We start from the raw sequence: 24,538 nt of genomic DNA, 5'->3' as shown, positions 1-24,538 counted from the left end.
TCCCTCCCATTCTTTCCACACTCAAATTTCCTCTTCCTAAACTGCTTTATCACCTTTGCTGCATTGAGCCCACATTTTAAATCAAGAGAGGACCCCTGGAAACAATTCATGTTACAGGAACTACTTTCCAATTGTGTAATCTTGACCTAGGCAAGGAAGAGCAAATTCTTGCATACTCAGAGCCAGCAAAGGCAGAAGAACCCAGCTATTCAATGGTCCCTAGAACAGAGCCAGATTATTTATGTCTCATTCATCAGGCAACAACTCAATATTTCTGAAGCCCCCTACACTCAATCTCAGTGCATGGCCATGCAGTATTGCCCAGCATGATTCAGTGGTGTCGCCTGTGGTCAAAACCAGGGCAAGATAAGAATGTTGGTGCAGAGAGATTTAACAGACTTTGAAGGTCCAAGTACTTCAAAGATATGGATAAGGAAAGCACCTTTAGAAAAGTCATAAAAAGTGGGAAAGATGAAACATGTAAAATCTACAGAATCTCTACATAAGAAAGGATAAATAAGAGAAATCAATAGAAAATCAATTATGTACTGATTTCTGGTCCTTTTCTCCTCCTCCTCCTCTTCCTCCTCCTCCACTACCACCTCCTCCTCTTCCTCCTCCTCTGCATCAGTTTCTGTCTTCTCTGTGGACCATGGCCTTGATGGTGATGATGTGGCCTTAGAAAAAGGAAAGGCAGAGTTAAAGTCAAGGTGGGAAATTGATTTGCTCCTGCTTCTGGTGTTTTAGAGCCAAAGTCAAAGCTCTCCATTCTTCCTCTTGTCTGCACTTCTGTCTCCTGGCCTCTATCACTTCACCTCTGCAATGAGAAATAGATCTAGGATCCCAAGAGCTCGTTTCCAGTTCATGGTTCTGCCACTGTACTCAGTAGGGATGTCTGTCATCCTGTTCCTCCAAGAGGCAGCCACAGTCTTCCTGACTTTCTGGAGTTAGGCCTCTTGAATACAAGCACATTCAGATTTTCCTCCTAGTCCCAGGGCTTGGGAAATAGATGAAGACTGGAGGTTAGAAACATGTTCAAGGAGGAACTTCCCCCCACTCTTTTACAGGAGAACAGAGTGGCCTATCCATGGAGCACTGAAACAATTTTCTTTAAGTTGCCCACATTTGGGAGTTTATTTTAAACCAGAAGTAGACAAAACATAGAAGAGAAAGTGCTGCTCTATGAAGCAAACATGCAAAGTGGAATTTTGAATTCTTACTCACTGCTTAGCACTAGAGAGATCTTCGATTACAGGTTCACAGACTGACTCTAAGAAAGTGTGTTCCACTAGATTTCTCCCATGGTGGGTCAAATCTAAAGTGCAGATCTTAATTCTTTCATGCCAAATGCCAAAAAAAGGCCAACAATAAAATCCAAGCTACTTGATGCTTAGCAGAGGGAAATTCAGGACCGAGTGGGACTTGCATGGAAGATTGTGTTTAACTGTCAAAGCAGAAAATTGTCTTCTTACAAACTGGATGCTCAAAGTCACGAGGTCTACTAACTCTTATTTTTATAAAAGCAATACATATTTCTGTTTATTTTTATTTCATGCCAGTTCCTCATTTCCCACATGAGTAGGTGAACTCAACTCCTAGAAGGACACCTTTCCCATTTTGTCATGCACCTAGGTCTGTTCCTACCTGCAAGCTCTTCTTCATCACTGCTTGAATCATAATCTTTGCTCCACATCCAACCTTTAGAGACACAAACATCAGCAACAGTGTTACTTAAGATTGTCTCATGCATTATGTGTCACAATTAAGCTCATGATGGTTGCTAAGGTTGGATGATGTTTGTTCCCCACAGGATTGTGTGATTGAGGCTTGGTCCTTAGTATGGCCATAATGAGAGTTGTGACACCTGTATGAGGAAGGGTCTGCTTGGAGATGATGAGGTCATTTGAGGGCATGAGACTCAAAAGTAAGAATATAGATTTCTCAAACTCTTGTTAGATCCTGGTTATATAAGAAAAGCAAATGAATCATCTGATCCCTGCTGGCTTCCTGTCTCCGAATGTGATGTCTCCCTCCTGCACCTGCATCATGCTGACACCACCAATCATGCAATGCAGATAAGTGAGCATTCACTAAAGCCAAGTGTTTGTCAGTGCCATGCCTTGAATCTTCAGAACTGTAAGCTAAACATACCTATATAAATTATTCAGTCTCAAGGGTTTTTGTATCAGCAAGAAAAACAGAGTCTTACTAACATTAATAGTCAGGATCACCCTGATCTCTGTTCTGGCTCTCAGACCCTCTTGGAGCTCTGGGGAGTCAGAGGTCTCAACAAGATGCTGCAAACATTTGCCAACCTTCTAGTGAGAGAGTGGAACTGAAGGAGTTAAATTTTAACTACTTCCTTCCATTGGCACATTATCACTCTCTCCTTGAAACGACCAACCTGTCATACAAACTGTGATGCCAACAGTTTCAGGAATATAAACTCACAGAACATACACTGTGCCATCATCAGAGCAGCTGTCCACAAGAGAATTGGATTGTTCTCTGCCTTATGCACATGGGTGTACTGGCCACTTGAAATGTGGCACTGGGATGAGACTTTGAAAGTTTTGTATTAAAATTTAAATAAAATTAAAAAGTACACAGCATATCCAAATAGTGATTGTTCTTTTTAATGGACAAGGCCTGGAGTTCAATGATGAAGCAAGCATGGATTTTCTTTCTCTGGGTTTCCTTGGACAGCAGTTTGCTAGCAAAACCTCACTCATCATTTTTAAGTAGACTATGGACTCATGCAAAAGGGTCAGGAAGTCTCTGAGGGACTGAGGACTCTACATCAACAAAGTCAACATTAAGATCCAGATGGCTCCCCAGTAGGTCAGGCACATCACACCTAGAGCTGTTGAGAAATGTGGATGCAGAGCTTGGACACAATGCATTCTTCTTAACTTCCCTACCAATTGTGGCTGGTCCTGGTAAGATCCCAGGTAGATAACTGGCTCACTGTAGAGCACCATATGCTGGACAAGTGAGGTTTTAGCACAGAGTGGCATTCATCAAATGCTGACAGGGACTAAGATGAAGACTCTCTGCCCAGGGATGAGCTCAGAAATGAGGAGGAATGATGACCATAGTGGTTCTACCCTCACAGTGACCAGTCAGTGTCAGTATCCATGTATGTATGATTAGAAGGACCTAAGTAGCATTTGAGACCAACAATGGGAAGTTATATCAGAGACACTGTCAATGTGATATCCTGCAGGCCACACAGGGAGCAGCACAGACCTAAAATGTGGGATTAGACACCATTGCTTAGCTGAGCTTGACCATAACTGGAGCCCATCTTTTGTTCTGTAACTAGATAAGCTGCAGCTGCACTGGTCATCCCCCGTGAAAGTCCCTCAAGTTTAAATATGTTTCCCACAAAGTAGTGTCTAAAAAGGACCCAATAAGGCAGGTTTCAATGTCAGTTGGAACATGCAAACAAAGCCCTTCCTTAGCTACAGGAACCTTTGGCCTGGGCATCTCCTCTGTCTCAGATTACCATAAGTGAGCACAATGTGCTAGTGGACCTGAGGGTCACTGTTAAGGATTGGCCCTGTCCAGAACTCTGTGCTTAGAATGGGATTTGGAAAATAAATTCTGACACCTCTCAGAAAAAATGTATATGAACATGAAAAACTGTCATGAATGAATTGTAATGGACAATCAAATGCCCTGACTAAATACAGGGCCTACTGATAGGTGAGGTTTGTTATTAAATGAAGATGCTACTGGTGCAGTGACAGGAAAGAAACAGAGCTTTTTCCTTATTGAGTGTTGTGAAAATTTTCCAGATTTGTATGGAATATATTTTGCATGTTAATTGAGGTATTCTTGGCGTGGAATGAACTGCAGACATGAAAAGTTTATCATTTGCTCTATTTACACATATACAAAATCATGATTTAATGAACATCGCATTTTTTTAACATGTGAACATTGACATCTTGGTATGTATATACCTATATCTAGAGAAACATACAAATGTGCACAAACGAACACACGGGCACACTCAGAATCAAGTGACATGGATGTACACAGAGCAACACATATAAATCTCTCATTGAACTAACCACATCATTCAACTCACACAGGTGCTTTCAGGAACTATGGAGAATGGCCATAGGTTTTTTTTTTTTTTTGTGTGTGTGTATGTGTGTGTTTTAATCAATTTGGACCAAAAGCTCCTCACTTCTCATTCTCAAGGAGGTAGTGGAATTACTGAGACTCTGCACTCAAAAGGAAGGAAGACTGTCTGACCCTTGGCATCATGTACATTTTCCATGAGGAAGAGAGTGAGGCCAGGATACATACCACTTATGGCTCCTCTTGAATCCTCCAGTAAATACAGGAAAGGAGTCACTATAAAAATCAATCCATGCTCTTCTTATGTGCACAAGTATTTTTTTTTTAACTTGGTGACATTAGAAAATCCAATGAGAAATTGGTCAAGTCAAGGGAACTCAAAGGCAAGTACAAAGCAAACGTACACTCACCAAATTACACAAGCTTCTCTAGGGGAATTTGTGTCACAGGTCTATATTAGGTGATAAATAAGGAATTCAATGGCCAGGAGGGAAAAACCACAGGCAGGCACAAAGCTTGCTATCATACAGTGTGTAGCTGATATCTTTCTTGTTAATGTTGTATTCAGTGAGATCTGATTAGGCAACAGACACTCCTATGAGAACCTGCACACTCAGAAAATTATGTAGGCCATCTTCAGGAAACCATATCATATTACAATAGAAGGCAAAACTAAAGAGCAACACTTGTATTTCAGAGGAAGATAAGCAACTTTACCATGGCTTTTGTTGGGGCCTCCTAACCCATGCTTTCTCCAGGAATTAATTCCACCATGCCATTTAGGGGAACTAGGAGGATACAGAATGACTATTAGTATACGGACTTATTGCTTATGAAATGTTCAGGGCATTTCTTGATATGGACAGCAGTAAAAATATACAGCAAAGAAAAGAACAAGAATGAATGAGAAGGGCTGGGGATGTGGCTCAAGCGGTAGCGAGCTCGCCTGGCATACGTGCGGCCCGGGTTTGATCCTCAGCACCACATACAAACAAAGATGTTGTGTCCGCCGAGAACTAAAAAAAAAATAAATATTAAAATTCTCTCTCTCTCCCTCTCTCTCACTTTCTCTTTAAAAAAAAAAAGAATGAATGAGAAGAGCCTTTGCGTTTCCTGCTAAACTAGAACCAGGTGTGACATGTACATTTGATATTTTGTACCCCTAGGGGTATATTTTTCTTGAGATAACTACTGAGGCCACTTTAAAAGTATGCAAAATATTTCACATCTGTGTAGGGGATATGAGTACACTAATACATTGGAATAACTTGGAGTGTAATATATCGCTAAGTGATGATTACAGTTCCCTGTCCCAAAGCATCACCATCAGGATAATTTCCTGAATTCTTATATCTTCTTTCACTTACAGAGTCAAGAACCTGGATCTTTTGACTCAGCATTATCTCTACCTATAGAGTGGGCCTAGTAACCAGAACTTAAGATCTGGGTGATATGAAGTGTGAAGGAATTGTATCATACCAATCATGAATTAGTGTGGATTTTTATTTTTAGTAAATGGAGTTTTGTGCTGGGCATGTTAGAACAGAATTTCTGAGGAAGCTTCCATGGCCTTACAAATGCATTCACAATTCACATGTATTACACATGGACATGCTCAGAGATACCTTCCCACCCTCATTCACATAAATGCACACAATGAAAAAGACAGCTGTTTCAGAATCATGGTAGATGGCCATGATCTTTCACTGATTATCACTTTGTCACCACATCCCAATCCTCATTTCCGAAAGAAATCTAAATCCAGGATAACTTTTTACATAGAAACAGGAAGGAATGTCTGACCTATCTAAGTACAGAGGTTTTCCTCAGCATGTTAGGGAGTTGCAGAATACTTACATTTCTCATTTGCTGCAGAGGCTACCTGTAGTTACAGAAAGGAAGACAGTTTGAGCATCAATTCATTTGCACAAGTCTACTGTTGGCTGTGGTGACATTAGATAACTAGATGGGAAACAGCAGTTGGGGCAAAGATCACAAAGTAAGGCAGAGAGGACACTTGTGAAAAGACATGAGCTTTGCATGAGGGATTTCTCAGGTATAATTTGATGACATGCACAAAATTCATTTTCTACCAAGGAAAAGTGCCACTGAGGAAAATGTTCACTACAATCATTTGACAATAGTTTTTTTGTCATATGTTAATGTCATCTTGAATCATTCTCATAGGTAATAGATGTATAGTTGTAATTTCCCCACAAAAGAAATTGTATGAGTCACCTATAATGAACACTGTCATATTTTCATGAATGAATTTGAATGAAAAGGAATAAAACAACACTTATATCTTAGACAAATAAGGGTCAGATTACCTCAGCAATATAATTTGTTTGGTCTCCTCCCAAATTCAGTGATGCCACTTGCATGACGACTCCATTGCAATCTAGGGAAATACAGTGTAACTGTCAGTATATTGGTTTGCTGATGAATTACTCCAGGGGCTTCCTTACTGTGGACATGGGTCTAGAGTGTATGGAGATGGTTGTTTAACACACTCAGGCTCCATTGCTGCTGGCATATGATTGTTTCTGAATGACAAGAGAAGGAGCATACCAGGAAACAAAAATTAAAATAGAAAATAAATGGAAGAAACTACAATGAGAAGTGAAATATTCTACTGTTACACTAGAATGTTTCAGCATTCCTTTATAACAGTTAACAAATCCATCAGGAAGAAAAGAAAAAGTATACTCTTGAATCTGTCATCTCTGTTATGGGTCAAAATACTTCCACCAAATATATGTTTAAGTCCTAACACCAGTACCTCCAAATTTCACTGGGTTGAAATGAGAGTCATTGTAATCTCAGCAATTAAAAGTATCCCCTTGGAGCAGGGTAGACTCATTCTCCAAATAGCGCATCTGTTCTCATAAGAAGATGGGGCACATTCATGAGGGACTAATCCCATGTGATGATGGAAGCAGAGAATAAAATGCTGCAGTTGAAAACCAAGCAGACCAAGGATGGCCACCAAACCAGTAAAAGTCAAGAATGGGCAGAAAAAAATTCTTCCCTAAAGTTTTCAGAAGGAGCATGGTCCTGCTAACAGGTCAATGTGGGATTTCTAGGGAATAGAGCTCTAAGATAGTACAGTTGCATTACTTCAACCCAATAAAGCTGATACTTATATATGGCAACCCTAGGAATTTACCAAAATCATTATCATTCATATACATATATTTGGCATTTGTACAAATACTTCATACAACTATGAGAAAATAAAATTTGTTTTCAAGTTCACATGAGGTATTCATCAAGATAGAGTATATTTTGGCCCTAAATATTCCTTGATGTCTTGTGCAAATTGGCTGTCAGGAGAAGGGAAGTTGGCAGATTGGAAGAAGAATGAACCCACGGCAGTTCTTCAGTTCGAGTCTTAGAAGGCAAGAAGAATATTTCTCAGTGAGGGGGGAACTAAAGAAACTCACCAAAACTTAATAGTGAATGGAAAAAATCATAGAGGCATATAAAGTCAGAAACTAAAGTAAAAGAAATAAGGCAATACAAAATGGAAGCAATATTATGGTAGAGAGAACCTTTATTTCTTGTAGCTCCACAACCTGTAATGCAAACAGCCTGAATACTTTTTCCTCTCAGTGAGCAAAAGTGAGGTTTCACTAAAACTCAACAGTGGACACTCAGGGAATCTTAGAGAATCAGAAATTTGGGTACATTAAACAAAGGCAAAAAAAAAAAAGAAAGTACAGAAAGTAGCAGAAGCAGCAGCAGCTGCAGCAGCTGCAGCAGCTGCAGCAGCAGGAATAGTGGATTGCTAGATCATATAGAGAGGGGACATGCATAGAAACAAAATAGATATATTTATTAAAAATTCTGAGGTCAGAGAGGCAGCATTTCGTTTGTTGAAGTAGAGGCTTCTTTGCACTATATACTGGTGCAAAAAGGGAACTATGATTCCCACTGTCCCCAGAGAGCAAGGCAGGAGCCACCTTGATACAGCCAAGCTGATGCTGCCAAAAATTTTCACCAGAAGAATTCTAGACCTGATGAATTTAGCAATGTATCAGGAGAAAAGATCAATACTCATAAATCAATAGCGTTATTATACTCCAACAGTAATGGCACTGAAATAGAATTCATGAAAACCATCCTTTTTACAATAATCTGAAAAAGCCCCTGGGAATGAATCTACCCAAGAGGGTATAAGATCTCTACAATGAAAACTATAGAACACTGAAAAAGAAATGTAAGTAGACCTCAGAAGGTGCAAAGAACTTCTATGTTCTTGGATAGATCAGAATTAACATTGTCAAAGTGACCATACTCTCAATGGCAATATCCAGATTCAGTGAAATTCAATACAATCCCCCTCAAACTACCAATGAAGTTCCTTACAGTATTGAAAAATCAGCCCTGAAATTCATTTGGGATGATGATGATGATGATGATGAAAAATCAGCCCTGAAATTCATTTGGGATGATGATGATGATGATGAAAAATCAGCCCTGAAATTCATTTGGGATGATGATGATAATAATAATAATAATAATAATAATAATAATAATAATTTGCCAAAGCAATTAAATGAGCAGGAAAAAAAATGTGAAATCCATCACAATACCCAATCTTAAATTTTACTACAGAGATGAGTAGCAAAAACAGTATGGCAGTGAACTGAAAATAGATATGAAGATCCATGAAATTGAATATATCACACAGAGACAACCCATCTGATACTTACAGCCACCTGATACCTGACAAGGGCACCAAAATATATGTTAGAGAGGACATCATGCTTTAAAAAAATGGTTCTGGGAAAACTGGATACCCATAGAAATACCGGCAAGGATAGGAGAAATAGGGTACACTGACACAATACAGGTGAGACTGTAAATTATTAAGACAACTCTGGAAAGCAATGTGCAGATTCCTGAAAAGCCCAAGAGTGGAACCCACAGGACACAGCTATTACACTCCTCTCTGCTTATCCTATAGAACTACAAGCCAGCATACTATAGTGATACAATCACTTCAATATTTGTAGCATTTGAAAGAACCATAAAGGCTTGCCGTCGGAGAAAATGCCTGTTTATTGAGGCAGCTCTGCATATTTATAGAGCCGGAAGTGGTCTGACTGTTCAAACAGTTTAACAATTTAACGGTTTTCCCAGCTGGCATGGGGTGCTTTCTGATTGGTGGGTAAGGATCATGTGAGTCAGCAGGACTCACCATAGGACAGCGATGGGGAAGTTCTGATTGGTGGGTAAGGATCATGTGAGTTAGGAGGGCTCACCATTTGACGGCTCTTCTCGGGGGATGGGGAGGTTAGTCTTTGGAGCCGGGGTGACTCCCAACATTCCCCCCCTCTTTGTTATTAAATGAGAGTGGGCGTTGACTTATTCTGGCTGCTTCCTGCTGAAATGGGGTGGTGTGGGAGAAAGAGAGGAGGGAAGTAAGGAGCCCCCACAGAAGGGCAGAGAAGACCGGTATCAACAAAGGCTCCTTGTCACCACAGATCTATGATAATGTCAGTCCATTCAGCATAGGTCTCGACTGGAGGTATCATCAGTAGCCAGGAGTTGGTAATTCCTAAGGATAAGCTGGTTAAAAGATTGATTAGAAATTTTACCCACCTGAGTCTGAATGAACTTTATGATAGGGGGAAGGAACAGGCACAGGGAGTTTTTATAGCCCAAATCTAATGGGGTCTCTGGGCCTGCAAGCTGCCTTGTTGGCACAAGGGGGGTAAGTGTTCAACCTTGAGTGGGTGGTTGAGTGTTCAGCCTTGAGCGGGGGTTTGGGCATTTGGGCTTGAAGCAAACAGGTGATAAAGACCCAGACAGAGGGTTTGAGAAGCCAGGTCATCCTGCAGCTAACTTTGTTTGGCATGCCCTGCAGACCAGCTGTCCTGCACCTAACACCCTCAATTCCATTCCTCATTCCTAGTCCAATCTAACTCCCTCCCCTCTCTATTAAGGCTGCTCTTCAAACTTTCTCCTACCTGGGTGTACCAACTTGCTTCTCTCTTTGTCTTTCACAAAGGCGGCCAAGGTAGGACAGTGGCCCATTGTTACCATATTTCCATTTGAGAGCAGTCAGATCTCTCCAGGTTTTATGTGAAATACCTCAACTTTAAATACTGATACTTGAAATTATTACAAAACTGCGAGGGTAAACAAAACACACATGTCCCTCTTTAGGCCCAGAAGGCAACTGGTAAAGTGCTCTCTTATGATCACACTTATTCAGGGGTCACCATGCTCTGGACAACTAAGTGGTTTGTCAGAAGGACAACACACAACAGTCCCAATACTGGCCAGATTCAAGCAAGTAGGGGGGGTCTGGCTGGAGAGGGCCCTTAGGGTCACTTGCCTTGAATCTTCAGACATAGGGTGAAGAGAGGACCCAAGAGGGGCCAGAAATGAGGGGAGCATTGACAAGAGTACTTAATGACAGGTGACAATTGTTGGCTCTTCTGATGAAGGTGTAGGAGTTCTGGGTTTAAGCCTGAAAATATGAATCCATGGGGTAAGTTGGTTATTAGGTAATTTGAGTTTGACTGCTGAGGGTGTGCACATAATCACCTGAGCAGGGCCCTTCCATTTTGTTTTTTTTGGGGGCTTTTCCCCCAGTGAGCAATAGTAAACAAGTTGACCAGGTGTTAAAGAGGTAGGGTTTTGAGAGAGACTGGGGTCAGGAAAGAGCCAGTCTTGATAGTGCCAGAGTTCAGAGTGTAGATGGAAGAGAAGGGGCAGAACATAAATTTCAGAGATGGGTAGGGGTTCTGTAGGCAATCCGGGAGGAACGAGGGGACAGCCATACATGACTTTGAAAGGCAAGAGATTAGAAGGCTTTTTTGGCAAGGCCCTAATGTGCAATAAAGCCAAGGGGAGCACCTTTACCTAGTCCAGGCTTAATTCCATGGTGAGCTTGATGAAGGTCTCTTTAAGGGACCAATTGGTCCTTTCAACCTTTCTGAAAGCCTGGGGGCAGTAAGAGCAATGGGAATGCCAAGGGAGTGATAGTGCATGAGCCAGTCCCTGAATTATCTGTGAGGTAAATTCTGGGCCATTATCTGATTGGACAGAAGTGGGCATCCCAAAATGTGAGGGGGGTTATGTGAGTAAGCAATAGATCAACTAAGTAGAGGCCTGTTTGTTAGAAGTGGGATAGGCTTCAACCCATCCCAAAAAAGTATCTACCAATACAAGATGATATTTTATGTTTTTTACTTGGGGCATGTTGGTGAAATAAATCTGCCAGTCTGCAGCTGGGGTGTGACCACGGCCCTGATGAGAAGGGAAAGCTTAGATTTCAATGGAGTATTGGTATTGGTTTTCTGGCAGATCTGACAAGCGGAAGTGATCTGTTGTAGGTGGGTCTTATCGCATGGCAATAGGGTGAAAAAGGAGTGAAGGAAAGTAGTAAGACTCTGTGGACTAGAATGGAATAGAGAGTGGAGAAAATGGAAGAGTTGCTGGGGATCTTTGGGCCAATCCCCGGTGGTAGCAAAGAGTAGTGGAGAGGAGATAAAGCTTTGTAGGGCAGCTGATTGAGTTGCTTGATCGGCCTTGGAATTCCCCATAGTATTAAGGGAGGAGTCAGTTTTGTGGGCCCTGCAATGGATTATTCCCAGTTGTAAAGGCAGCCTAGAGGCTCATAGTAGGCCAGAAATAAGTGTGGAATTAATGACTGCCATCCCTCTGGTGGTCAATAGCCCCCTTTCTTTCCAAATGGCTGCATGGGAGATCAGGAAATGGAAGACATATTGGGAATCTGTATACAGGGAGAGGGTTTTCCCCTCCACTAGCTCGCATACCCTTGCGGCAGCTATGAGTTCAGCTTGTTGGTTGGTGGTATTGGGTGGGAGAGGTTTTGCCTCTATGATGGATGAGAGGAAAATGACAGCATACCCCGCCACTTTAACCCCTTCATGTATAAAGGAGCTACCATCTGAGAACCAGACAAGGTCTGCAGAGGGCATGGGTCCCTCAGAAATAGTGGTAGGGCAGGGTAAAATCATCTCTAATACCTCCAGGCATTTGTGGATGGAATCTTGTGAGGGAGAAGATGGGAGGAGGGAAGCAGGGTTTAATGAAGAGCAGGACTGAAAAGAGATAGAGGGATGTCCAAGGAATGAGACAAGGAGGGATAGAACCCTGGAAGGAGGAAGTGACTGTAGCCCCTTGTGAGGAAATCCTTTAGATAGTGAGGAGATGAGATGGTTAGTGGGGAGCCAAAGGTAAGCTTGTATGCTTCTTTCTGGAGGTCATGGGCGGCTGCTAGGGCTCTGAGACACGGGGGCCAGCTCCTGACAGTGGGGTCGAGCTGTTTGGAGAGGTAGGCCACTGGTGCAAATGTAGGGCCATATTCCTGACCCAGAACACCCAGACTTTGTCCCTGTTTTTCAAGTACATAGAGGGTGAAGGGTCAGGAGAGGTCGGGGAGATGCAGAGAAGGTGCCCAGAGGAGGGCCTCTTTAAGGATTGTAAAGGGCTTCCCTACCGCTGAGGGTAGGGGTTCATCTTGGGGGCCCTTGGTCAGATTATATAGCGGCCTGACGAGGAGGGAGAAATTAGGGATCCAGGCCTTGAAATACCCAGCCAAACCCAAGAAGGAGAGTATGTCGTCTTTGGTCTTTGGTGTAGGTATAGACACAATAAGCTGTTTTCTGTCTACTGTAATGGCCTTTTTCCCTTGAGAGATAGAGAACCCTAGATATGTGATCTCTTTACATGCTATTTTATCTTACTTGAAGGTGAACTTTCCTATGGCAAATGTTAATAAGGCAAACTGAAGTGCAATAAAAATTTAGAGCATTTATTTGAGTGAACATTGATTCATGATGAAGGCAACCCCAAATGAGGGCACACAAGGAGAAGGCTTTCATGGAGGGACACAGAAATGAAGCAAAGAAAATATTTGCTAGGTTATAGTTATACAGTTGCCTTATTTAATTTATCCTGCTTGAAAATCCCTAGTGATATCAGTTTTTTAGAAGTTTCTGATTAATTTACCTTAAATTTTGTTTTTCTTGAACATGGGCATGTATACAGAATAAATAAAGTTTCTCTTATGTTTGCAAATTAAGCATGGTTTAAGTCATACATGAGGCTTAACTAGTTTTGCCTGCTCAGGGATTATTTAAGCATGGTGTCCATTTTAATGTATTTTAGCACAAATAATTGACATCATAATCCAATGAATGGTTCAAGCAAGCTCTATTTTCTGTTGTTGCAGGGTGAAGATTCTCTCAACCTTTTTGGATTAATAGCACTTCAGCATTAAAATAGTCACATACCTCTGTGGGCACATAAATCTGAAGTTATACTTTCTTATTACTAAGCATCTGCCTATGTGCCTTCCAATAGCAACCATTACCTCCTCCATGATACCTCTTAAGTTCTATTACCATTTCTTTTTAGGCTTACAAATGCCAGAAAGTCTAAATTTAAGAAGTCTCTATGTTTTCATGGAATGCTAGAGCTATAAACACTATTAACATTCAAGTAATCCAAAAATTAAAAAAATTAAAACCACTAAGAAAATAAATGTGATAATGTACAGTAAATTGCTAATAAAGAGCAATGGACATAAATGCTCCTGAAAAAATGTTGGTTTCCATTCTTCCTCACCAAAGAGCTCTTACACTATCTGTCACCAACCCTACATCCACCTCTGCAATCTGTCCAGGACCCTCATTGAATTCCCTATTCCTATTACTGGCAGATAAAAGAAATGAATCATAAGAACTCTAAATGCAATTCTCCACCCCAAAATATTGTTATACACACTATAACCTAAGCCCGTCCATAATAAAATACATTTTGGAGCCAAATCAGAACTCCACACAAGGAAATGGTATTTCTATGGGAACATGAAATTTTTATTCTAAAAACTCAACTCAAAATCTTTTGGAACACAGTTTGATTTTAAATTAGAGTACCTATAGTCTCCAAAATATGTAGGTTAATTTTTTTAAAATTCATATATTGGAACTAAATAAAATGGTAGCTTCTTCTTGATGGTAACAGATTCCCAATACAGCTCTTTTGTCCAATTAAATGTTTTATGTATTTCTATTTTCTGTACTTAAAATCTTATAATAAATTTTCAGTCCAAAAATAAACTTTCCTATACTGATGAATGAAACATGTTTCACTGGAACTTTCAAATTAAAATGCTATGGTTCCTAGCAGTTATATATGTCACAAATTATTTCTCAAAGCAAACACAGTTTGGGGTCATACTAATATATTATGTACCCTGCATACTATTAGCCATACCATTCTTCTAGGTATAATTCTAGATTTAATAAAGCAAAGCTCTAAATCACTGTCTTTTTCAGATTCATAAAAGAGCCATTGGCAGGAATGTCCCAACCTGTCACATCTTAGCAAACTTCTACCCTATCTAATGGGTGCTATCACAACCTCCCTGACAAGAATGAAATCTCAAGACTTATCACTTCAGGATATCCTCTAATATAGTCTGTCTTTTACTCTCCAGAGTTCTTTTTATCCTTTAGTAGGCAGTCACCTTCTAGTAGTTAATATTTCTTTATAATAAGCTGTCTTATTTAAAGTTTTTTTTTAGTGTGTCCTGATTGGACCATAACTGATAGAACTTCCTTAAAAGTAATTTTTGTATTTTAACAATATTAAAATAAACCTTAAAAGCAATTAGGAAGGTAACATTTAACCACATATGTTGAGCTTTACCCTAGAATATCATTCAATGAGCACATGAATAAACCTTAAAAGCAATTAGGAAGGTAACATTTAACCACATATGTTGAGCTTTACCCTAGAATATCATTCAATGAGCACATGAAGAGCATTGGCAATTTGATTTAGGAATAACTGATTATTAAATCACTGGTCACTGATGACTGAACACAATGAGCTGACCCTTCCCCTGTTTGGGGTGGGACTGAAAGTCCTAACTCTCTAATCACTTAGTTTTTCTGGCACATCGCCCCCATCCAGAAATTATCTAGCATCTCCTCCCCTTATTCTCCCAGGAGTCATTCATTTGCATATAAAGTATGATAAATTCCAAGGGATTTAGAAGTTCAATGCCAGGAACCAGGTAAAAGGCTAGATTTTTTTTTTCATTAAACCATATCCAGCCACATAAAGCTACATATAGTTAATGGAAGGCACCAAATCATTTCATGCTTCTTCATCCCTGTTCTTACACCTTTCTAAGTTTGGAAAGATCCCTTCAGTCTGCCTATGTGCCTCCCAATAGCAACCATTACCTCCTCCATGATACCTCTTCAGTTTTTTGTGATCGTCTCCTTTAATCCCACCTACTTCATTTAACTTCTAATATCATGCACATTTGGGCTCACACTACCTCCAAACTATAAGCTTTTTGTTATTATTTATTTATCAATATGTTTAAAATAAAGGAAAGATATTGATTAATGGGTGGACATGATACTTACCGATTATAAACTTGGTGAAAATGTACAACAGGCAACAGAGAGCCTGAATCTAGAGTTAGTGTGATGGTGTAACATTAAATTTATTTGAATATACAAACTTGACAGTAATGAATATATATGACTAAGAAAATATACCATTTCTTAAAAGATGGAACTTGCAACGTGAAAAGCAAAAAATCAGACTAAATCTTAGAATATCACACAATTAAGAAGAAACAAATCGTTCAAACCCACAAAGTCAAGAATTGTAAGTTTTCTCTTACATGTGGAGGCTAGAGAGATAAAAGGGGGGGAAAAGGTTTGGGGTGGGGGGATCTCATGAAAATAAAAGGGAGACCAGTAGAATAGAAAAAGAGACCAAAGGAAGGGAGGAAGGGAGGTAAAGGGAAGGTGAGGAATGGAGAGATGGGTAAGGGAGAAATGAAAGATGGAGACCAGGCCGAGATACATATCAGAGTTTATTTGTCAGAGCTGACAAATAAAGGCCATCTCTCTATAGGAGAGAGAGGCAAAACAGACTTGAGTTCTGGGACTTTTATGGGGGAGGCTCAGGAATCAGAGCCCAGAGGGTCCTAATGTGGTGGTTAAGTGTTGGTTGGTATGAGGGAGTGGTGAGTCTTTCTCGGAAATGCCCTTGGGTGGGAAAGTGAAACTTTTTCCTTAAAATGGCGGCTGTTACTTAAGATGGCTATCCAGATGCCAAGCAAGGACCTTATAGGAGGTACTAGGTAAATAAACTAGCCCTATTATATTGTTATATTGTTTGCATGTACAAACATATAACAAAAATGTACAAATATATAACATAAAAAAATTTCTACAATTATATATAATAGTTATGTAACAATTTAAAATAAGCAGAAAAATAGTATTCATTAATAACCAAATTCTACTATGCTGTAGAGCCCATATGTAACTGGTTTAAATATATTTACTTTCAGTTACAGTTTAAATATGTACTTTTTCTCTTTAAAGTATGTACTTAAAGAGAAAAAGCCAATTGATTTCTTGCCTAATTGCTAGGCCTTGTTGACAACAGTTCACCACTTCTCAACATATTTGTATTTATAATAAGTTCTCAAATACTAAAAAGTGTCAGTATACTTGCTAAAGTTTAAAACTTTCAACACAACAAAGTATAACAACCTTTAAGGAGGTAGCAATAATTACAACACAATTACTATTCCAGTATAATCACACTATATCTTGATGTCTGCATAGTTATCCTCTGCACAGCAGGACCTGGCTTTCCTGATTCACAGCCACTTGAATATGTCCACAAAGTAAGAAACTCGCTGGAATTACTATTTATTTGTCACTAACTTGAAAGTATGCTATAACATTAGCTCTTATTTATAGCAAGTGTATCCCAATTGGTACTAAATCACAGAATTCATTTGGTACAAGACTCTGCTTGAGGCATACTATAAGAACTATAGATATATTGAGCTATAGGGAAAAAATAAAAAGAAAAGTTTCAAACTATGATCAAAACTTAGGGGTACATCTGTGATGATTGTCCAACAAAAATATCAAAAACACAACTTTAAGATAATCGTTTTCAACAGAATACCAGGGTCACAGATATCGTAGCATGGATGACAAAATAAAAAAAAAATACCCCCAAAACTTTAATAACATAGTAAAATTCTGAAACATATATATTCATTTCCTTAATGAAAGTTGCAAATGCTGAATTACTTTCTGTCAAATTAATATTAACATTACTATTCTGAATTTTTCTACTTTTTTTTTTAGCTTTAGTTATATCTAAGCTACTAGTTGGTCTTTGGCTTTACTGCATAGGAGCTATCAACAGAACATAATAAATTTATGCCTAGTTTGTTTTTAGGCAAGTTTTAGTAAACTATAATAAAAAGTTTTACTTCAAGGAAAAGAATAACTGAGACTTTTGTTCCTTTGAAATAGTCCCACCTCAAGGATAAAAATTACTATCATTGGGTAGAGTGTTAATAGGAGATGAACTGTTCAATAAAGTTGCTGGTTCTCTAGGAGTGAAAAATAAATTCATACACCTACTCAAATAATACACAAAAATCACCCAAGTAGAATAATTGAAGAATTAAAAAAATGAGAAAAATATTAGGGGACAACAAATGAGAATATAATTCAGACATGGAAATTTAAACAATAAAGAGAACTAGTAATATATAAGACTAAATCAAAACTAAGAATTCCTTAAGAAAGATGAAGTGTCAAGTGCCTGTAGTTCCAACAATGTAAAGCAAAAGCAAGGAGGTTCACTTGAGCCCAAGAGTTGGAGGCCAGTATAGGCAATATGAGAAGATTCTACATCAAAACAAAACAAAAAACAAAACAAACAAACAAAAAAAAAACAAAAAAAAATCTAAGAACTTCTTTTCACAGAAGGACATCATAAAGAGAGAAAAATAGAAGTTAGGCCATTGAAGATGTGCACTCGAAAGGAAATATTGAGATTCTAACCCCTTTCCCTTTTTTTTTTTTTTTTTTTTTTTGCTTCCCAGCTTCCAAGAGGTATGCTGCCTCCTCCACAATGTGCTCTGCTATGATATACTGCCTCACCATAGGCCCCAAACCAAGAGAGCCAGGCAACCATGGATTGAGACCTTCAAGACTATGAGCCAAATTAAACCTTTCTTCTTTTATTAACTTTATTATCTCAAGTATTTTGTTAAAATAGAAGAAAAGTAATGCAAATATTATATAAACTACAAAGAACCTCTTCAAATCAGAAATTAAAAAAACATAAATTTTAAGCCAAAAGGGGAAAATGAATTAGAGAAACAAATGTGAATTTCACAGAAAAGAATCACAATAGTCTTTAAACATAAAAAGCTAATCAAATAGTTTATCAACAGTAGAATGGTTAAGATGGGGTACATATAAAAGTGTAAATGAATTATCACACAAAAAGTTTTAACAAAATATTAGTAATGCAGGAATAAAAGAAAACTTCAACTTAATAAAAGGCATCTCTAAAAAAATGTGGCCAGATATGGTGGTGCACCCCTGAAATCCCAATGGCTCTAGAGATTGAGGTAGGAAGATTACAAGTTCAAAGCCAGCTTCAGCAACTAGAGAGTCTGTAAACAACTTAGTGAGAACCTGTCAAAAAATAAAAAAATAGTGCTCCAGATGTGGCTCAATGAATAAGCACCCTTGGATTCAAAGCTAGTACAAAAAAAGTGTGGCTAAGATAATAATTAATAGAAAATGACTGGATGTCATTTACTGTCACTACTGAATGAATGTTTTCTACAGAAAATCAGGAATATAACAAGGACATTTGTTTTCACCATGTTAACATTGGAAGGAGAAAGAAAAGGAAAAACAGAAATGGAGAAAGGTTATAAATAAAGTAAGAAAACAAAAGAGAGAGAAAGAGAGGGAAGAAGATTGAATGAAGAAAATTCACCAAAGAAAAGGGGAGGGGAGGGGAGGGGAGGGGAGGGGAGGGGAGGGGAAGGGAGGGGGGATAGTAGAGAATAGGACAGACAGCAGAATACATCAGACACTAGAAAGGCAATATGTCAATCAATGGAAGGGAAACTGATGTGATACAGCAATTTGTATACGGGGTAAAAGCGGGAGTTCATAATCCACGTGAATCAACCGTGTAATATGATGTATTAAGAACTATGTAATGTTATGAACGACCAATAAAAAAAAAAAAAAAAAGATCAAAGCCAGCCTCAGCAAGTTAGCCAGATCCTGTCTCAAAATTAAAAATTTAAAAAGGGGCTGGGAATGTGGCTCAGAAGTAAAGTGCCTCTGGGTTCAATACCTGGCACACACACACACACACAAAAAAAAAAAAAAAAAAAAAGATCAAATATGCCATCCTTGGGCTGGGGATGTGGCTCAAGCGGTAGCGCGCTCGCCTGGCATGCGCAGAGCACTGGGTTCGATCCTCAGCACCACATACAAATAAAAAAAATAAAGATGTTGTGTCCACCGAAAACTAAAAAATTGATATTAAAAAATTCTCTCTCTCTCTCTCTCTCTCTCTCTCTTTAAAAAAAAAAAAAAATATATATATATATATATATATATAAATATATATATCATCCTCACCACCACCACCAGTACTGGGGATCAAACCCAGGGGTGCTTTACCACTGAGCTACATTCCCAGTCCTTTTATATTTTTATTTTGAGACAGACTCTCACTAAGTTGCCCAGGCTGGTCTCAACTTGCAATCCTCTTGCCTCAGCCTCCTGAGTCACTGGGATTTGTGCACTCCTGGTTCCGGCTATAAATGTGGTATTTTGTCTACCACTAAACGATTGGGGGTAAAGCTTGCCTTAGATCCCAAACTATGAAGATTCAAGGAACCATTGAATTAATTATAACATTTTCCTTTGCATTCCTATCTCATGTACTATTACTTTAGTGGAGAGTTCTACCATATTTCAAGATAAAGAAGAAGGCTAGGGATGCAGCTCAGCGGAAGAGTATTTGCCTCACACGTGTAAGGCTTTGCAATGCAATAAACAAATAAGTAAGCAAGCAAAAAAAAAAAAAAAAAAAAGAAAAAAAAAAAGAAAAGAAAATTCACCAAGGTTATAAATATGAAAACTATTAGAATAAGTCAGCTCAGTCACACATCACAGAATGAAGCCAAATAAACCAAAGTCAACTATATTTGATGCATCAGAAAAGAATAATTGGAATATAAAACTAGACAAAAAAATGAACTCCAACATGCAACAACCTGTAAACTATATTAAGAAATTAAAAGAAACCTAAATAAATAGAGCAATATAGTTCTTGGATTAAAAGACAACAACATTGTTAAGACATCTATCCACTCAAAACTGACTTAGCTATTAAACGGTCACACTCAAAAATCCTAGCTGCCTCTTTGTCCAGCTGTACAAAGTATTTCAAGATTTTAGATAGAAATGCAAAACATCAAGAGCAGCCAAAAAAAAACTTAACAAGAACAAAGTTGAACAGCTTCACTTACAAATTTCAAGATTCATTTCCAAACCACAGTAATCAAGACAGTATGGTATAAGAATAGAAAAGAACAAACTGCAAAAACAGACCCACTCATACATGGTAAGTTAATTTTTCATAAAGATATCAACATAATTCAATGATGAAAGAACAATCTTTTCAGAAGAAGGTGCTGAAATGACTGGATATACATATAAAATCAATAAGCCTTGATTCTTATACCTCAGAGCACATACAAAAATAAATTCCAAATGTATCACAGATTTAAATGTAAAAGATAAAGCTAATAAAACTTCTAGAAGAAAACACAGAAAAATATAAACTAACATTCAAAAAACTTAGGTTACTGCATTAATCATAATACACATAAAATGGTAAACTGAATATAGTATTTAAATATTGCTAATGCAGGCCAGGTGTGGTGTTCCTCACCTACAATCCCAGGGATTCAGGAGGCAGCCTCAACAACTGAGTGAAAACACTTCCCCAAAGTAAAAACTAATAAGGACTAGGGGTGCAGCTTAATGGTAAAGTGTCCCTAGTCCCAATCTCAATACAATAAAAACAAACAAACAGGTAAATATTTTATTTATCTGTTTTGTAAATTGCATGTATTTGAAAAGATCAAAAAATACATAAAGAAGTCCTAAAACTCAATAGGAAGAAAATATACAACTCAATTAAGAAATTAGCAAATGAGCAAAGCATGGTGACACATGCCTGTAATCCCAGTTACTGAGGCAGGAGGATCACAAGTTCAAGACCTTATCAAGACCACAAGTTCAAGCCTCCTCAACTTATCAAGGCTCTAAGCAATTTAGCAAGACCCAGTCTCAAAATAAAATTTAAAAAAATAGACAAAAAGGAATAGTTGGGATGTGGCTCAGTGGTCAAGCAACCCTGTGTTCAATCCCTAGTGCCAAAAAAAAATTGTAAAAGAAATTGGCAAATGATCTGAAAATGTTTGAAAGAATACAATAGTCAATGAGTGAAAGACAAGTGTTCTAGTCCCTTCCCAAATGCACTCTAGTCGGCCTCCTACTCCCTTTTCTCACTCACCAAAGAAGATCTCCCTTAGAAGCCTAAGGTAGAAGGACCAGCACCAAGAGAAAGGACAAGGTTGGAGGGGGTGGGAGTGTCCCTGAAGCAGGTAGCCCCCTCCCCTTGGCTATTAAACTCAGAGAACTCTTGTCTATTGCTCCAGTTGCAGAAAGAATGGAGCACATATCACATAACCTGGAATGCATAGGAGTTTCATCCCCAAACTAGGTATCCTTAGGTTACCCAAACCAGCCCCAAGAAGATCAAGAAAACACAACAGCAACATCAAATCCTACCTATGTTCACAGGGTCTGTGGACCCTAACTCACAGTAGGACCCCATCACAGATGGCTGCTCTAAGGCTCACATTCCCATACACCTGGGCCCCCTCCTCATCTTATACCACAGACCCTCAGAGCTGGCTCAGGCCAGATCCTGTGCTGCTTTCACCTCCCTAGCTGCAGCTCTTTACATGCTCAAGGGCAATGGTGCCCTCCCAGAAAAGAGAATCAGTGGCTTCAAGTGCTGCGCCACTGGGGGAAAGGCTGGAAGACAGTTCTGGGAATCTGTGTGATGCAAAAGAGCCCACTGATCCTAGGTAGTCTGCATTGAGCTATTTCTTCATCCAAAGACTGAGAATTTTTAAATCTGAAATGGTGCATTGGCTTCTAGTTACCTTTTCAGCCTCTTCCTCAGCCCTGCCCTGCTGTATATCCTTTCTCCAGGGCCTCGTGGAACAATTGCTGGGCTCTGAGACACCCAAGCCTAGTTCAGAGACCTCAGAGGAAGACACAGAAAACCCCAGACCTCTGGCTCAAACTTGTTTGTACAGCTCCACTTCAAGCAAATGAGACATCTGATTTAGTTTGTATTCTGTATTCTGACAGGAGTTATGACCTATAAACTTTCAGGAATGTACATGTACAACTGGTTCTTATATTGGTGTTACCATATCACAGGTCCCAGACAGTAATTGTACATTCTCCTGACCCTCTTCCACACCTCTACCCCAAACATCCATCCTGTTTCACGGAGTGCCTAGTTTTTATTTCTGAAGTTCCTATTCTTCAGTAATGAGCCTTTTTTAAAACCAGGTATTAGCTTTTGAAAAATAAAATAAAGAAAGAATTGTGCAATTTTATTTTGAGAAGATATTATTAGCACCTGGCTTTTACCTTTAGTATAATCTTTAACATTTTTACCACTTTCAGAATATTTAACTACTATTATTACATATCTTTAAGAACATAAAAGTGGGTAATATATGAGAAGCAAAAAGTTTCCAAAAGATAGTCAACAAACACATGAAAAGACAAATAAAACCATTAGTCATTAAGGGAAAACAATTATCATTAGTTATCACTATGCTCACTAAAATGACTAAAATATAACAGAATGACAACACCAAGTTTTGACAAAAAAAGTAGACCAACTGGAATTCTCATATACATTGCATGTAACTTAGCACTGGCTTAGAACAATTCTACTCCTATGATTTGCCTAAGAAAAATGTAAATATATCTACTCAAAAATCTGTTTAGCTGGGCACGGTGGCACATGGCTCTAATCCCAGAGGCTCCAGAGGCTGAGGTAGGAGGATCATGAGTCCAAAGCCAGCCTCAGGAAAAGCTAGGTTCTGAGAAACCCATTGAGACCCTTTCTTTAAATTAAATAAAATACAAAATAGAACTGGGGATGTGGATCAGTGGTCCAGTACCCCTGAGTTCAATACCAAAAAACAAAAACAAAACCTGGTACCAAAAAACCAAAAACAAACAAACAAAAAAAAAACCAAAACCAAAACTTGTTTACAAATGTATATGTAAAACAAACAAACAAAAACCCACAAATGTACATGTAACAATATTATGTGAGAGTAAAAAATTGGAAACAACCCAGAAGTTCACTGATAGGTACATGTATATACAGATGTGGGAATATTCATAAAGTATCACTAAGCAACAACAACAAAAACTTTTTGGGGCTGGGGCTATAGCTCAGTTGGTAGAGTGCTTGCCTTGCATGCATAAGGCCATGGGTTCAATCCTCAGCACTATAAACAAGCAAACAAACAAACAAAATATTGATACATGAAATGAAACATGTATGAATCTCAAAAATATTTTAATTGGTAAATTAAATCAGATAAAAAAGAAGAAAGAAATTGGGCATAATTCCAAGTATGTGAAGAACTATAACGGCCTAAACTAACCTAACCCAACATCATAGCCTATGTTAAATGTGCTCACAACATTTACATTAGTCTACATTGGGCAATATCATCTAACATAAAGTCTATTATAATAAAGTACTGATTATTCCATGTAATATATTGAATAACTGAATCAAAAAAAAAAAAAGAAAGAAAGAAAGAAAGAAAGAAAGAAAGAAAGAAAGAAACCACTGTCAACACAATATATTGTGAAGTCCTACCAGTCATTTACCCTCAAGTTTCTGGCTGGGAGGTATGGCCCACTGCTATTGATTCCTACCCTGGAAAAAAATTCAGAATTAGAATTCAAAATACAGTTTCTACTAAATGTATATCATTTTCACACTGAAAATCAGGGACTGTCTGCATTGTGCAATTCAGCCCCCAAAGACCCCTGCAGCCAATTTACACAAGTGCTAAAGGCAACTTCCAATCTTTAAGAATACTAATGAATTTCAAATAGTGTTCTTCAAACTTTAAATGCTGAAGAATCACCTGAAATTCTTATGAAGAATGCTATAGTCCAAGCTTGGAGCAGTGACACACATCCCTATAGGATCCCAGTTATAAGAAGCTGAGGCAGGAAGATAGAAAGTTCTCTGCCAGCCTCAGCAACTTAGCAAAGTCCTAAAGATCTCAAAATAAAAATGGCTACAGGATGTGGTTCACTGATAAACTGCCTCTGGTTCAATTCCCAATTTAAAAAAATATAATAAAAATAAAGAATGCTACTGTCCAACCCTCAAAGTCTTGAAATAGTAAATCTAAGGTGAGGCCCAGAAGAAATATGAACTTTTA

General features: G+C 38.6%; 1 protein-coding gene and 1 pseudogene across 1 annotated transcript in view; one reads left to right on the top strand and one right to left on the bottom strand.

The window, feature by feature from the left end:
- The window catches only part of LOC113197387 (uncharacterized), a 519,021-nt gene that overhangs the window by 272,701 nt on the left and 221,782 nt on the right, over nucleotides 1-24,538 (bottom strand). The window lies entirely within an intron of this gene.
- The window catches only part of LOC144253596 (KH domain-containing RNA-binding protein QKI-like), a 194,845-nt pseudogene that overhangs the window by 4,124 nt on the left and 166,183 nt on the right, over nucleotides 1-24,538 (top strand).

Source organism: Urocitellus parryii, chromosome 3 (assembly GCF_045843805.1).
Source record: "Urocitellus parryii isolate mUroPar1 chromosome 3, mUroPar1.hap1, whole genome shotgun sequence".
Taxonomy (NCBI): Eukaryota; Metazoa; Chordata; class Mammalia; order Rodentia; family Sciuridae; genus Urocitellus; species Urocitellus parryii.
Note: the sequence above shows the minus strand (reverse complement) of the source record. Positions and strands in the feature narration are given on the sequence as shown.